At 27.7% G+C, this 18,573-nt stretch overlaps 1 pseudogene; it reads left to right on the top strand.

Annotated features, from left to right (window-relative positions):
* Positions 1–9,732: 9,732 nt before the first annotated feature.
* Positions 9,733–18,183, top strand: LOC130674973 (caspase-1-like; annotated as a pseudogene).
* The last annotated feature ends 390 nt before the right edge of the window (positions 18,184–18,573 follow it).

Below are 18,573 nucleotides of genomic sequence, written 5' to 3'. Positions count from 1 at the left end.
GCTTTTTTGCCCGTGGATTGATTTTCCTGGTAGAGATATTCAAGAAAAACATATGTATCAAATAATAATCACTCATAACATAAAAATACATGACGTATAAAAACAAGTATAAGCACGTGCTTATATTTTTATCTGTCAAAAAATTAAAAAAAATGTTTGAAATTAATAACAATTTAAAAATATTTATTGTCTTATTGATATGTAAGCAGTCATTTAAAACAACCAACTGATGTAATGTAGAATAAAACAGTTGTTCGATTTATTTTCACATATTTTATATATTTCAGAGCAACAGAGCAGTCATTCAATGCGTGTAATGTCAACATAAATCGCAAAAATGAGTTTCCAGATGAATTATTCTCTCGTAGATTCATTAATTTGTTACTCAAGGCAACTTCTTTCGAAGTAATTTTATTTAAATTAAATAATTACTACAATTAATCAATTAATTGTTTAATTATTTTCAGAAAAATGGCAATTTGTTGACATCAAGTCTAACAGTCGAATTAACGACGACAGATTTAATAAAATAAAAAAATTTTGCCATACACTGAGAAAAAATTTCTCTTTGGACAATTAAATTGGTTCTGTTAAATTCTGTTAAACTAAAATTTATTTGGGACAACTAAATTTTATTACGTCAATATAATCTATTTTGTCATTTTTAACAAATGATTCAATAGATTCGATTTGGTTGACATTAATATTTCTCTCTCTAAGATAATAAAATCATTTAGTAAAGTTAAGAAAATATTTATTTAAAGGACAACTAAACTATTTTGTAGTGCCAACAAATCCAAATATTAAAGCAAAATATTATTATATGAACTTTAATAAATATAACTTGAACACAAAAAAATATATTCATTTAGAATAAATATATATATTTGTTCGATGTTAATTAATATATATTTGAACCCAATGATTATTGAATTAAAAGTTATGGTGCTAGGCAGCAGTAGCGGGAGTATAATTCGGTGCTCGCCACTAGATCGTGTCCACCATTTGTGGTGTCCCTGCACTGAGAGAAAAAAGTGTATATTTCCAAGTAAAATTTCTTGATAGCCATTTTGTCTATTATAAGGGCGCTTGAAACATACCAAAAGGAATTCAACCTTTTCATTTGGCAAAACTGCATCAAGTTCATGCCATTTTGAATCGATCGGTGGTTCTTTTCTTAAATACACTTATCCAAAAAATTAAAGGAACAAAAAAATTTTATACATTCTTTGGTGATTTTTGGAAGGCTATATTTTCGTGAAAAATAATCGTATTGGAAAAACAAAAAAAGCAAATTAAAGCTTGAAATCTATAGTTTAAAGATATTCCAGCAAGATATTTTTTCAAGCCACGGTTTTTGCGGAATCATAAGAAAAATGTCGAGACAAAATTTTTTTAAATTTTTTGGTTTTGTTTTTAAGGTCTACGGGGCCGGAAAAAATTTTTTCGAAAAACGAATTCATGGCGTGCTTAGGAAATTTATTCAGCTACAATTTGCTTTTTTTTGTTTCTCTGTACGTCAATTTGCTGCTAAGATATCGGCCTTCAAAAGAAAAAGAATCCTTTTGTCTTTGATTATTGATATCTCAGCAAATAATGGCCGCACAGTAATTCAAAGGGCAGCTTAAGAAACTTGAATAAATTCCCTACAAGCTTTATTTTCGATTTTTTCAAAAAAAAATTTTTTTTCATCCTTGTTAACCATTTGAAAAACCCTTAAAAAATGGCCATTTTCTGTTTTTTTAGTCGACTCATCGCTACTCTGCAAATATTAATAAAAAAAATAATGTTGCCAGATAATTGTACAGCTTAATGTACCCCCAAAAACCCTGAAAATTTCCAGATTGATCCATTGAACCGTATGTTCGGGTCAATTGCTCAAAGTTTTACAAAACAATTAAAAGAACAAGTTTTGTTCCTTAATTTGCGTAATCATTACCGAAATGAAAAAATCAATTTTCTTCGGATTTTCTTTCATTTTTGCGTCAGTTATTCAGTAAATAAGTGAGGTAAAGAGAATATAAAAAAAATTTTTCCGAAAAACGAGATAAAACAAGAATTTTTTTACTTTTTTTTTTTACGTTTTATTCAGTTTTTTTTTTTTTCGTTTTTCGGAATTTATTTTTTTTCTCTTTACCTCATATTTACTGAATAACTAACGCAAAAATGAAAGAAAATCCGAAAAAAATTGATTTTTTCATTTTGGTAATGATTACACAAATTAAGGAACAAAACTTGTTCCTTTAATTGTTTTGTAAAACTTTGAGCAATCAGCCCGGACAAACGGTTCAATGGATCAATTTGAAAATTTCCAGGGTTTTTGAGGGTACATTAAGCTGTAAAATTACCTGGCAACATTAATTTTTTTATCAATATTTGCAGAGTAGCGATGAGTCGACTAAAAAACCAGAAAATGGCCATTTTTTAAGGGTTTTCCAAATGGTTAACAAGAATGAAAAAAATTTTTTTTTCAAAAAAATCGAAAATAAAGCTTGTAGGGAATTTATTCAAGTTTCTTAAGCTGCCCTTTGAATTACTGTGCGGTCATTATTTGCTGAGATATCAATAATCAAAGACAAAAGGATCCTTTTTCTTTTGAAGGCCGATATCTCAGCAGCAAATTGACTTACAGAAAAACAAAAAAAAGCAAATTGTAGCTGAATAAATTTCCTAAGCACGCCATGAATTCGTTTTTTTGAAAAAATTTTTTCCGGCCCCGTAGACCTAAAAAACAAAACCAAAAAATTTAGAAAATTTTGTTTCAACCTTTTTCTTATGATTCCGCAAAAACCGTGTCTCAAAAAAATATTTTGCTGGAAGATCTTTAAACTAGAGATTTCTAGCTTTAATTTGCTTTTTTTGTTTTTTCAATACGATTATTTTTCACGAAAATATAGCCTTCCAAAAATCACTAAAAAATTTATAAAATTTTTTTGTTCCTTTAATTTTTTGGATGAGTGTACTTCATGAAAGACATGGTGATCGATGAAATCCACTTGGTCTTTCCAGGTAGTTGATTGGAAGGTCCGCTATTACATTCTTTCCCTTTTAGACCAGGAATATCAAGAAAAAAAACTTGATGGGATTGGAGTACATTCATAATGAATTGTCGTTGACTGCATTCGGCTCGATGAGTCGCTTATTCATTGTCTCCTTGAGATTGCTGAAGTTCTTTCACGTCAATTCCTGTCACGGAATGAACGAATTCACCCATAACGAAGGTGTCTGGGAAGCTCCCAATATCCCGGAAACGGTTTTGTGTAGATAATCGAAATGACCATTCTTGTTCTCTGTAGAATTAACGACAGAAAAACAACTTTCGCCAGCCAAGAATTTACCAGATCCAGTTCTGTCGAACGCATAAATAACTGGTGTTAACTCTAGCGGACCCTTGACATTTTCATCTCTAATGGTGTTTAAGATGAATGCTAAGGTGGAAGAAAAATCTTCAACATAGGCATCCACCGTGATATCTAGGTTGGAATGTCGTAATCGATTTCCGTCAATCTTTAAATCACACTTTTCAGTAGCAGAAGTGCGGTTCCATCCTTCATATGAACTTGAGTCCTGAGTGACTTTCATGTTAACATTTGATTTCAAATAAGAATAACTACCTACTCTAAATAAATATTTTCTACTCCATCTACTAAATTTAAAGAATGGATTTGATTAAAGTTTTGTATAAATGTATAAGCCACTAGTGTAATCTTATTTGTGAGTATTTTATTAAATAAATTTACTTGATTTGGGGTAGAAGTACCATTTCTAGCCACTGCTCCATTTTCGTACGTTTAATACTTCAATATATACGCTTTCCGGGAATAAATAAATGGTCACTAATTTTTAATTAAATAAACAAAAAATTTATTTATTAGCAATAATTACAGTAGTATTAATTTAGGTATAAAATCATTAACAATCATCAGTCCTTATCTATTTAAGTCTAAAATGTTTACAACTTAAATAAGAACATAAATTCCCGGGTCAAAAATAAAACTTGATTTAGACTTGGTTTACCAAGTCGAAATTTGGAGCCGTTTTTCACAAGACAAACTCGACTTTTTTTACGGAGGTATGAAATATATTAACTTTTCGCCTTGGTTTAGACTTAACTGGCTTACTTAGTCACGATTTAAGACGAAAAAGTTTAAATCAAGTCGAAATTGACTTGGTTTAGACTTATTCGACTTAAAATTTAAGACGAAAAAGTCAAGATCAAGTCGAAATTGACTTGGTTTAGACTTATTCGACTTAAAATATAAGGCGATAAAGTCTAAATCAAGTCGAAACTGACTTAATGTAGACTTATTCGACTTGAATTATAAGTCGAAATGGTCAAAACTAAGGTGAAATAATTTGTATATATAAAGGCGGAAGTAAGGCGAATAAATAACTTTTTTTCGACTTGGTTTAGCAAGTCAAAAGTAAGGTGAATGGTTATCGTGCTCGAAGCAAAGGCGAATAAGTTCAAACTAAGATTAAAAAACATGAATAAGTTGAAATAAGTTGAAACTAAGATGAAAAAAGTTCAAAAAGTTGAAATAAATTAAATTTAAGTCGAAAAAGTCGAGATCTTATCGAAAAATCGTCGGCAAATCGATCACTTCAAAAGAAAATAAGGCGAAGCGAGCCTGAATCAAGTTTTATTTTTGACCCGGGTTTGTTCCTTAGAAAAATACATTTTTTAAATTTTTAAATTCAAATGAATTTAAAAAATTTCCCGCGCTTTTATGTTTTTCAAATGTCACTGTACTGAGCGTACACAGAAAATAAAAGTTCTCGACTGAAGGTAAATATTCTTGATTCAAGAAAACTTTTTTGGAAACTTAAATTTTCTCAGATAAAGTAGAAATCTCCGACCAAGACAAATTATCTTGGCTCAAGAAAATCTTGACTTGGTTCCCGAAAACGTTCGTTTTCCAAAATATTTTCTTGACTCAAGATAACTTTATTTTCTGTGTATGTCTGTCGAATATATGTGTAAAAAATTTTCCATACAATTATTTAATTATTCTGAAATTTAAAATTCTAGTATTTAAAGTTATATGACTTTTATTATTTCCCAAGGAGCACACTTGCCTTTGTGACATCTATAAGATGTCAGTTTTTAGGAAACTTTTTGACATATCGAAAAGGCAGCAATATGTTGACAATACGATCAAAAATTTATGTCACCGAAAAAATGTCTGCTTAAGGGGTAACGGTAACCGATTTTCAATTCAATTTAGTTTACGGACAAACACTAGAACCCTAAAATAGAGAGTCTTTAGCGTTTTTTAAATCCTTAACAGAGGGCTAGAAATTTCGAATTTTCAAAAATTATAATTTGTCTCCGAGAAAAATTGTTTTAAAATTCTCATTTACTTAACGAGTGCAACAAAGATAGTCCCGTTTATTTTTCTGAGTGTGAGAAAGAGGTCCGGTAGCGTATCCCCTTAAGGGTATTCTCATCAGACAATAACCCCAACTTTTTACAAATATGTAATGACTTTCAACTGTCATAACCGTATTAAAATTTAATTAATTAATTAAAAAAAAATTAAAACTTTAATTGAAAAAAGGACAACGTGGAAGTAATTTCATCTAGGTATAGAATTTAAAAAAAATTATTTACAGTTGACATCAACTGGAAGTTAATCAAAATTTGTTAAATAAGTTTCAGTAAAATCTTCATTTCAATTTTATAATTCGAATTTTTGAATTTTTTAGGCTAAAATTTATTCAACAAATTACGTTTAACTTACAATTGATATCAACTGTAATTAGTTTTTTTTTAATTTTATATCTCGTCGAAAATTACTTCTACGTTGCCCTTTTTTCAATTAAAGTTTCAAATTTTTTTTAATTAATTAATTAAATTTTGATACACTTATGACTAAGGCCAAGAATTTAGTTTTTTTAAAAGGGAGAGATAAAAGATGGGAGGAGCTGAATTTCTGATTGGTTGAATTTTTATAGATTTGTATTTGTTTATTTGAATGGAGTGAAAAGAACGATGAAACAAAAATAAGTTTAATCAATGCAAAACAAATATACTAGTCACATAACCATGTATATTTGTAATCTTGAGGTGGAACTTCGTTGGTTGAAACTCTAAAATATGCAGTCAACTACATTTTGAATGAATAGAAGCCGTCCAGCATGCAAATCATGTTCCAATTAAAGAAAAATTTTTTAATCCGTCGGCTAAAGTAATATCATCTAAAATATTTGCAAAATAATACCCTTAGTTTAAATTCATTCAAAATATAGTTGGGTGCGTATTTTAGAGTTTCAACCAATGAAGTTCCACATCAAGATTACAAATATACATGGTTCTGTGACTAGTATATTTGTTTTGCATTGATTAAACTTATTTTTGTTTCATCGCTCTTTTCACTCCATTCAAATAAGCAAAAACAAATCTATAAAAATTCAACCAATCAGCAATTCAACTCCTCCCATCTTTTATCCCTCCCTTTTAAAAATAAAAAATTCTTGGCCTTGCTTATGACAATTGAAAGTCATTGAAAATTTTTTAAAAATGGGAGGCATTGTCTTAGTATGGTCTTAAAGAACTTAACACAAGTGACGATAAAAAGTAAATTACAAATAGTGGTAAAATAAGTCATCTAAACGATTTTTTAATTAAAATGAGACAGGAAAAACAACACAATTTTTCTCTGTCTTCGGAACCAACATTTGAATGTCGGATTTATACCAAAAAAGATGACTTTAGAACAAAAAAAAATTTGTCTTGTCCTTTTAAAAGACATCTTAAAGTTGTCTCTGTGCTACTTGGGTTGATAAATAACATATATGTATATACTTCTAGTTCTAAACAATCGGAACTTAAAAAAAATTGATATCAAATTTTCTATAAAAAATTTGTTTTCTATTTTTAAACAAAAATTAAAATTAAAACATTTAATAATTAAATTTATGTTATATTTTTAATAATAATAATAATAAATAAAAAAATATTTAATTAGATTCAAATAAAATAATAAATAATAATGAAATAATTAAAAATTATTAATAGGGTAAATTACACAGTAATAAATTTTTATTAAACTTGTAAAAGATACAAATAATTGATCATTACACATCATTATAATTATTTATAATAATAAGCTAGATGAAAAATACCTGACACATATTTTTAAAAATTAACTACACATTATTTCTAAACATTTTGATATAAATTTCCATATAACTTATAGGGGAAGGTGGCCCAAAGCGGGTAGGCGCTTGTACGCCTACGCATGAAACGCAAGGGACAAGGTATGCATATGTCGAGGTTACCCGAGTACTGCCGAGTTTCGCTCAGTCCCAAAAGAGCATTAATGAAGCGGTATGGCTTAATTACACGCAATTAAAAAAAAATTAATTATTTCTTAAAAAAATTAAAGGTATATATTTTCTGATTATTCAAAAACGAATACACTTATTATATCGTTGATAATTTTCTATTATTTTGAGCCTATTTAAGTTAAAATTGAGGGAAAAATGTTAGCGTTTTGTTTTGAATTATTTGAGTTTAGCATCACTTGGATAAAAAACGTGTTCTCGGGCAAAGCGGGTAGGGCAAAAACTGCTAAAGACTAATTATAAAGGTCTAAAATTATTTTTTACCGATACCTGGTGCGTACTGTACAGTAATACACCAATATCTGCAAAAAGACTGAATAATTAGTCGAATATTATTATTTTTATAATTAACAAAAAAAATTTAATTACAAGTTACCGATTGAATAGTCATTTATATTGAAGTATTGCTATATTTAATAAGTTAGTCGTTTAAGTTGTTAAAGACTGAGTAAATGAAACTAAAATTATTATTTAAATATCTAAAATAAACATATTTCCCTTAATTGTAGTGCCAACCCGCTTTGCCCGAACGGATTACCCGCTTTAGGCCCCCTCCTAGGGCAAAGCGGTTTTTGGGAGTGTTTTTTAATTTTAATAATACATCATAAATTAATTCAAATTTATACAATATTGCTTATAGATTTTAAAGTTCGATAAGTCCTCTATCAAAAAAAAAAATAAATCATTATTGTTATCATACAAATACTAGATTTTTTCGGCTCTTAACGTTAACATACCCGCTTTAGGCCACCTTCCCCTATGGAAATTATATTATTCATATATTATTTGAACTTTCAAAAAGATATCTGTGCAAATATAAATAATTATTTTTATCTTATTATTTATGATATTATGATATAAAAATGTTTTAAAAAATTACTGTATACTTTACGTTAAAAAAAAAAAAAAAAGTTATAACGTTTATTGGCATACTGGTAAAATACTCAGCATTATTCATAACTCGCACATATTTTATATGACACTAAAGTTAGCTGACGTCTAATAATTTTTGCATTATCTAAAGTACTCGGTTTTATTAAATTAATTTCAACATCATGCCCATTATTTTTTAACGCCTGTATACTTCTTTCAAGCGAATCAGATTTATCAGCTTTGGAATCAACTGATGTCAAGTTGTCCTCGATTGTATTTTTAATGGCGACTTGATGGATTTGACCCACTCCGTGTAACTGAAAATAATTAATCAATTAATCAATCAGCTGTTAATTACGATTATTTATTTTGAATTGCATGAGTAAAATAATTGATAATTAATGTAAGTACGTTGAAATTATATATGGGTTGAATAGCTTGTCTTTCCGTACTCGGTAAATTACCATTACGTGACTCTGTACGTCCGCGTAATGGAAAAACAGAAAAAAGCCCAAAGCCCCAAAGCCCTAAAACTCGCTGCGAATACTGTCAATAAGATAATAAGAGTTATTTTTAACATATTCCATTTTGTTGTCAATATTATCCATGCAATCCACAGGACAACTATTGTTATTAACGTTCTTTCTTTCTGTTAAAAAACAGATATATAAATTGTAATGATTAATAATTTGATTGCAGTAATTAATTATAATAAAATTCATGATACTGAAGTTAGCAGGCGTCTAATGATTTATAGATTTTTTTTAAACCGATAAATAAAAAAAAAAAATTATTTTAAGAAATTGCACTAATAGTTTTTTAACTGCATGAAATCACGAAAAATAACCGATTCCTGAGTTTAGACGAACTTGGGGCAAATCAGAAGCCTCGCTAAGCGATATCATGCTTACACGCAATAGTACGCACCCTAAAACCCATACGAAACCATCACTTTCTATGCCCCATTTGAAAAAAAAATTATTGGAAATGGTTGACTGCATGAAATTACGAACATTCACCAATTTTTGAGTTCAGACGAACTTGGGGCAAATCAAGGGGCTACGTTAAGCGATATCATTAAAAAAACGAATACTTAACCTAGCCCAAATACGTATCTTTATTTTAACGATACTATAGATTATTAAATTAATATGAGAGTATTCTTAAATTAGGTATACGAATCGTTATTCTGACGATACGTCATTTGAGGATACATTAGATAGTCATTCTGGCAATATTTTTCTCTCCGTATACGCATGAATCTGTAGCTGAATGTGTGGGGAAAATGTGTGGGAAAATGTGTCATTACAAATACTCACTAGTACAATACGATTTAAGTGTATTTTCACCGTAAACTTCTACAAAATATTATTATAGTTCACAGATAATATGCGCCCATAGTAAATTTGACTGTAAATTTCTACCTTGCAGATACACTCAGTATTGATAAACTGTTGAAAGAAGCTGAATTTTGGTCTGAAAATATGGATCCAGAAAACAAGAAAAAACATGAAGCTGCTGTCTAAAGACATAAATAAATCAGTACCACCGAAACGTGAACTTCAGTATCGTCAGCATTACCTACCTTTTATATTACAAGGCAATTCTAAGATACTCGGTGCAAGTAATGCTATTGCATTGGAATATTCTAAAGAATTTGTACTCTAGATCAAGGAGACATAGAAAAACTTAAAGATACGTTGAAAAAAGAAGAAAGTGACATTCACTATTCATTAATTACTGAAAGAGAAGAGGAAATCGGTGTACGATATCGTGTGTTATTACACATATCACCAGAAGATTTATTACTTTTAAAATATCATCCAGAAAAGATAATTAAAAAATAGGAATGATATCTCAAAGGAAAAAAGTACGAAGTTACAGAACTAGTACGACCGAATGCGTAAATTACGGGCGTGAACATATAATATTTAAAAATTTCAAGATCATGAGAATACAAAAAATATCCCGTATTATTGAGGTATAGAATATTTATTTAAGAGTTAAGTAAATGCATATTTAGAAGAATAATTTATTTCCTTCAGACGTATTATATTTCGTACTATGATTAAATACGTTTTCAAACCGGAATATAACAACTCTGAAATAAGTATCTCACCAGGGACACCACAAATGGTGGGCGCGATCTAGTGGCGAGCATCGAACTCCTTCCACTGCTGTTTATAGCACCGGTGACTTCCCTTTCCTACATATACACATATATATCTTTACTCAAAAGTTATTTTTCTCTTAGTTTACGCTTTTTTTTCTTGGTTGGAGCATGCAAAAATTTTTGCGTTTAAAAAATAGTACTTACTCCGAGAAAATTTGTTGTAATCAAACAAAAAAATGTAATCTTATTTCAATTTACACTAATTCCCTGTTGAGTAATAAAATTGTAAACTGTTAATAATTTCGATAATCTCTTAAATTATTGTTAGTAATTACTACCGGCACACAAAAAAAAAAAAGTTCTCTGTACTTTTGACGGGACCGATATATTCCCATGTATTTTGACACGCTGAATCCGAATCCGAAGTCCGTTTAACCCCTACACCCTCAGATTTTTAGAAAACTTTAAAAAACCTCAAAAATACACAAAAATCGACCGTTTTTTAAATTTATAAATTTTTTTAACCCTAACTAAGCATCGTTTTTATGTATTTCGGTCCTCTACATACTAACCTGAAGTTTATTTAAAACATTAGCCATTTAAAGTCTGAGTAAATTCCAAAAAACCCCAAAAAATTGCAAAAAAGCAAAGAAATTCTTAGTATTGTGATGAAAAAAATTTGATAGGCGTAAATAAATAATTATTTTCATGTATGTTTATCTGTCACATATAATTCTCGAACATCCATGGCTCAGACATCTCTAAAATTTTAAATAAATGGCAAAAATTCCCAAAAAATCGAAAAAAATAAAATTTGGTATAACAAAAATCAATTTTTAAATCGAAATAAATAAAAGAAATCATATTGTTCGATCTGTGATATATATATAAAAAATATTTTGGCCTAAAATATAAAAAAATTTTAATATGCTTCAAAAAATCTTTATCTAAACGTTATTTCAATATTAATTCGTTCTCCGCTTATATCTAACCCTTTTGTCCTCAAATGTCCTACATAAAGGGTTTCTCTTCCGTTTCCTCATTTCTTCAGGTAGATCTCTCTGTAGTGTCCAACAGTGATCTGCCATCATATTGACATCCCACTTACCTTTAGTTGAAGAGTTGATATACAACTATGATACTTTGGGTTGCTTAATGAATTCCAAATTGCACTATTTACATTCTCACCTTTCACACTTTCCTGAAAATCTTGGTGACTATAGTGAAGAGCAAGGTGAAAGATTCCATCAGGACATCAGTGTAATAGAAAAACGTTATCAAGGTACGTGGGATGTCAATATGATGGCAGATCACTGTTGGACACTACAGAGAGATCTACCTGAAGAAATGAGGAAACGAAAGAGAAACCCTTTATGTAGGACATTTAAGGGCAAAAGGGTTAGATGTAAGAGGAGAACGAATTAATATTGAAATAACGTTTAGATAAAGATTTTTTGAAGCATATTAAAATTTTTTTATATTTTAGGCCAAAATATTTTTTATATATATATCACAGATCGAACAATATGATTTCTTTTATTTATTTCGATTTAAAAATTGATTTTTGTTATACCAAATTTTATTTTTTTCGATTTTTTGGGAATTTTTGCCATTTATTTAAAATTTTAGAGATGTCTGAGCCATGGATGTTCGAGAATTATATGTGACAGATAAACATACATGAAAATAATTATTTATTTAGCCCTATCAAATTTTTTTCATCACAATACTAAGAATTTCTTTGCTTTTTTGCAATTTTTTGGGGTTTTTTGGAATTTACTCAGACTTTAAATGGCTAATGTTTTAAATAAACTTCAGGTTAGTATGTGGAGGACCGAAATACTTAAAAACGATGCTTAGTTAGGGTTAAAAAAATTTATAAATTTAAATAACGGTCGATTTTTGTGTATTTTTGAGGTTTTTTAAAGTTTTCTAAAAATCTGAGGGTGTAGGGGTTAAACGGACCTCGGATTCGGATTCAGTGGGTCAAAATACATGGGAATATATTGGTCTCGTCAAAAGTACAGAGAACTTTTTTTTTTTTGTGTGCCGGTGTGCCGGTTATTAATTATAATTAATAATACATACGCTTTTCGGAAATAATAAATGGTCACTAATTTTTAATTAAATTAACAAAAAATTAATTTATTAGCAATGATAACAGTAGTATTAATTTTAATATAAAATTATTAACAATCATCAGTCCTTATCTATTTAAGTCTAAAATTTTTACAACTTAATTAAAACTTTAAAATTAATTTTAATTATCACCAGATTCTGATATCGGTTTATCAACTTAACTGCTAACTTCAGGATCTTTTGTGAATGTAGCATACATCAGACAAATTTGAAATTATCAATAAATAGAGTTCATAATAAAAATAATAATATTTATAAAAAATGCACTTATCAACTTCAAAATTTTTTAAGTGCGCATTTTTTAAAAATTCAATTTCATTAATTCATTACTCTATTCATTTATTATTTTTAATTTGTCTGATGTCTGCTACATTCACACTCATGCTAATTTCAGAATCATGACTTTACTGTTTTACTTCAGGATCATATAAAATACTTACGTGTATTATCGAAAAATATGTAAATTCTTTAATCAATAAATAAGTATCTTGTGCATAAATTTTTTCTAGTTTTATATAAAAATGACCAATAATTGAATCTATTTCACGTATGGTAGATTTCCCGATGGCAAAATTTTTTAATTTTATTAAATCTGTCGTCGTTAATTCGACTGTTAGACTTGATGTCAACAAATTGAAATTTTTCTGAAAGTAATAAAACAATTAATTGATTAATTGTAGTAATTATTTAATTTAAATAAAATTACCTCGAAAGATGTTGCCTCGAGTAATGAATTAACGAATCTACGAGAGAATAATTCATCTGCAATATCATTTTTGCGATTTTTTTCGAAAATTTTTTTTCTATTTTTAAACAAAAATTAAAATTAAAATATTTAATAATTCAATTTATGTTATATTTTTAATAATAATAATAATAAATAAAAAAAAATTAAACAGAGTAAAATACAATAATAACACTCTAAAACCAAGTGTGTAGTCAAAATTAACACACTTCCCAAATAACATTGAAACGCCATAAGCAATATATAGATATTTAATACACCGTGAAACGTGTTTTAAATGACTACAAAAAAATATAGTTTCACTTATGGCCTTAAACATAGAACACATTTAATATGTGTTAAAATAATACACTTGTAACACAGTTGGTATTAGAGTGAAATAATAATAAAAAAAATAAAAATCATTAATAGAGTCAATTACACAGTTATAAATTTTTATTAAACTTGTAAAAGATACAAATAATGGATCATTACATATCATTATAATTATTTATAATAATAAGCTAGATGAAAAATACCTGACACATATTTTTAAAAATTAACTACACATTACTTTCAAACATTTTGATATAAATTTCCATATAACTTATAATTCATATCATTTATTTGAACTTTTAAAAAGATATCTGTGCAAGTATAAATAATTATTTTTATCTTATTATCTATGATATAAAAACTTTTTAAAAAATTACTGTATACTTTACGTAAAAAAAAAAAAAAAAACATAAAAAAAGTTATCACGTTTATTGGCATACTGGTAAAGTACTCGGAAATATTCATAACTCGCACATACATTTTTATATGACACTAAAGTTAGCTGACGTCTAATAATTTTTGGATTTTTTTAGAAACGATAAATTATGAAAAAAAATTTCCACATGTTCTTATTTTTAATTATTTTTAACTTCCCGCTAAGAAAATCGACGATTTTCGAAACATTGGGAAGTTATTGTTTTCACCCCAATTTGCGAAAATCGAAATTTCACTAGATGTCGACGTTTTGAGGTCCTAGAAAGCTATATTCTGAATATTTTCAGAATGATGTCCGATTGTCTGTATGTATGTATGTATGTATGTATGTATGTATGTATGTATGTATGTATGTATGTATGTATGTATGTATGTATGTATGTATATATGTATGTATGTATGTATGTATGTATGTATGTATGTATGTATGTATGTATGTATGTATATATGTATGTATGTATATATGTATGTATGTATGTATGTATGTATGTATGTATGTATATATGTATGTATGTATGTATGTATGTATGTATGTATGTATGTATGTATGTATGTATATATGTATGTATGTATGTATGTATGTATGTATGTATGTATGTATGTATGTATGTACACGGAAAGAATTTTTCGATAAAAATTACTCTGTAATTTCGAGTAATCCTGGGCCGTTGCAAAAAATTGGTATTTTTTGTTTTAAATTTAATATTTTTTGTTTAAATATTAACGTTGCTAGACTATGTTTTACTCTATTACTGAATAATTTTTTAAAAGTCTTATATGTAATCGATTATTGTGAATATCTCATCTTAATCTATTAATTTTTACTCCATGCGATTAATTTTTACTCCCCAATGTTCCATTCTTTCAACCCATTAACTGTTTGATAAAAAACTGCTTATAACTCGAATAAATTTTCTTATCTATGGGAGTAATTTTTACTCTAAACTGCAGAGTAATATTTCAGTAGTCTCCGTTAATCTTCGGTTAATATCGGCTTCAATTAAATGTCTTTTATTTTGCTCGCGACAACTTACATACGCACACAAACGTAGGGCTGGAAAAAAGACGATCTCTGTATCTCTCTATAACTTAATATTTATTTAAAAAAAAAAAAAAATTTGTATTTTTTCTTTTTCAACACAATAAGAGTAATATTTTTTTTTTATTCTTTTTCAAAATATTTATTTTAAGTCATATTCTAAGGCAATTAGATGGTTTTTAGATTTTTTATAGAAATTTCAGCCTATTAATTGTAATTTTTATTGTAATTCAATATAAATTTTATAAATTGAATAATCAACTTTTTATCATAACCTACTAGTAAAAATTGAATTATAGAGAATTTATTTAGACATCCGCTAGGGGTAATTTTTACTCGCAATTGTGAGTAAAAATTAATCTGATTGATTTTTACTCACTGAAAGAGTAAAATTTCGTAATTCGAAAGTAAAAAGTCGTAATGGCCCAAGATTACTCGATTTAGAGTAATTTTTAGAATAAATAACATGGCAATATTCATACGAAAATTCTTTCCGTGTATGTATGTATGTATGTATGTATGTATGTATGTATGTATGTATGTATGTATGTATGTATGTATGTATGTATGTATATATGTATATATGTATGTATGTATGTATGTATGTATGTATGTATGTATGTATGTATGTATGTATGTATGTATGTATGTATGTATGTATGTATGTATGTATGTATGTATGTATGTATGTATGTATGTATGTATGTATGTATGTATGTATATATGTATGTATGTATGTATGTATGTATGTATGTATGTATGTATGTATGTATGTATGTATGTATGTATGTATGTATGTATGTATGTATGTATGTATGTATATATGTATGTATGTATGTATGTATGTATGTATGTATGTATGTATATATGTATGTATGTATGTATGTATGTATGTATGTATGTATGTATGTATGTATGTATGTATGTATGTATGTATGTATGTATGTATGTATGTATGTATGTATGTATGTATATGTGTGTGTGTGTGTGTGTGTGTGTGTGTGTGTGTGTGGGTGTGTGTGTGTGTGACCGGTCTATAACTTTTTTACTAATGAATCGATTTGGGTGGTTAAAGCGGCAATCGAAAGAGTCGTACTTCACATCCGACAAGTGTCCAACTTTGTCAGGGAAACCAAAACTATTTTTCATCCAAGCCTGCCAGGGTGACAAACTCGACGGCGGAGTTGCTGTTAAAGAGAGAACTGAAACTGACGGTCAGCCCACTGCTACTTTTCGTATTCCCACTCATGCTGATTTCCTGATCGCTTACTCAACTATACCAGGTAATTCTCTATATTTATTTATAATTTATCACTAGGGCCAGGATTTTTGCTTTAATTTATTTTAAAAATAATAATCAATAATTAATGGTGTGAAATTTTTGATATTATCGCAAAAATATTGGTCGTATAAAAAAATTTTTTCAACAAAAGTTGTAGGAAATTTAATTTTATAAAAAAAATGTCTCTTATAATTTTTTCTTAGGACTAAGAAAAAAGCCGTAATTTCAAAATTAAGATTTTCGTAATTATCAAAAATTTGAATCACTCATTATAAAACTTAATTTTGGAATTACGGTGAAAATATTGGTCGTATAAAAAAATTTTTTGAACAAAAGTTGTAGGAAATTTAATTTTATAAAAAAAAAGTTTCCTATTATTTTTTCTTAGGACTAATAAAAAAGCCGTAATTTCGAAATAAAGATTTTCGTAATTATCAAAAATTTTAATCACTTATTATAAAACTTAATTTTGAAATTACGGTGAAAATATTGGTCGTTTAAAAAAATTTTTTGAATAAAAGTTGTAGGAAATTAAATTTTATAAGAAAAATTTCTCTTATAATTTTTTCTCAGGACTGATAAAAAAGCCGTAATTTCAAAATAAAGATTTTCGTAATTATCTAAAATTTGAATCACTCATTATAAAACTTAATTTTGAAATTACGGTGAAAATATTGGTCGTATAAAAAAATTTTTCGAACAAAAGTTGTAGGAAATTTAATTTTATAAAAAAAAATTTCTCTTATAATTTTTTCTTAGGACTGATAAAAAAGCCGTAATTTCAAAATAAAGATTTTCGTAATTATCTAAAATTTGAATCACTCATTATAAAACTTAATTTTGAAATTACGGTGAAAATATTGGTCGTATAAAAAAATTTTTCGAACAAAAGTTGTAGGAAATTTAATTTTATAAAAAAAAATTTCTCTTATAATTTTTTCTTAGGACTGATAAAAAAGCCGTAATTTCAAAATTAAGATTTTCCCAATTATCAAAAATTTTAATTACTCATTATAAAACTTAATTTTGGAATTACGGTGAAAATATTGGTCGTATAAAAAAATTTTTCGAACAAAAGTTGTAGGAAATTTAATTTTATAAAAAAAATTTCTCTTCTAATTTTTTCTGAGGACTAAAAAAAAAGCCGTAATTTCAAAATTAAGATTTTCGTAATAATCAAAAATTTAAATCTCTCATTATAAAACTTAATTTTGAAATTACGGTGAAAATATTGGTCGTTTAAAAAAAGCATACGAGAGATTTATCTTAGAAAATTCAATTTCCTACAACTTTTGTTTGAAAACTTTTATGGTAACACAAATATTTTCGCGGCAATATCAAACATTTGAATAATTCATTTAAAAATTAAGGCAAAAATCACGTCCCTATTTATCAATATCAGTTACTTGATACTCATGTTCTTTTCCAGGTTTCTATTCATAGCGCAACACAACACGCGGCTCGTGGTTCATGCAAGCTCTCTGTATCGAATTGCGCGAAAATGGAACCCGATATGACATTCTAACTCTGCTGACTTTCGTATCTCAGCGCGTTGCCCTGGACTTTGAGTCAAACACTCCAGACAACATGACAATGCATCAGCAAAAACAAATTCCTTGCATCACTTCAATGTTGACGCGTCTCCTAAAATTTACTCCCGCGAAAAACGCAGATTCAAATCCCACTGGTAGCTCATAATCTCAGTCCGTTTAATTAAAATAATTATGACAATGACAATTAATACGAACAACCGGTGCCTAATATACGAAACTGCTGCATTTAATACTGCATTTATTTAAGTGATTACTCATTAATTAATTAATCATAACTAGGACCTGGAAATTCAAATTTAAATTCAAATATTTAATTGACATCTAGTTTTTTTTTTTAATTTCATCAGCTTGCTCAGTTATTAGTTATCGTGATCAGTAATAATTTAGTCCTAGTCTATGATTAATTAATATTAATAATTATAATATTAATTAATTGTCTTTAGTACGTAATAGATAAGAATGTCATAAATTGTAAGTTGACATTAACGCAATTACTTTAATTTTTATAATTAAATTTATAATTTTTCAATGGAAATTTATAATTTGAGGCTTCGATAATTAATAGAAGCTAATTAATGATCAAAATACGAACTTTATTATTTTTTTTTAATGCAATTTAAAATTTTTGTACTTTTTTACTTTAATTAATTTAAGAATTAATTTTTTTTATTGGTTTATTAATTAATTATTATTTTTTTTTTTTGCTCAAATGAGGGAGAAGCGAAATGT

The sequence above is a fragment of the Microplitis mediator genome, chromosome 9 (genome assembly GCF_029852145.1).
Source record: "Microplitis mediator isolate UGA2020A chromosome 9, iyMicMedi2.1, whole genome shotgun sequence".
Taxonomy (NCBI): Eukaryota; Metazoa; Arthropoda; class Insecta; order Hymenoptera; family Braconidae; genus Microplitis; species Microplitis mediator.
The sequence above is the reverse complement of the archived record's forward strand: the minus strand, read 5'-3'. Positions and strand labels throughout refer to the sequence as shown.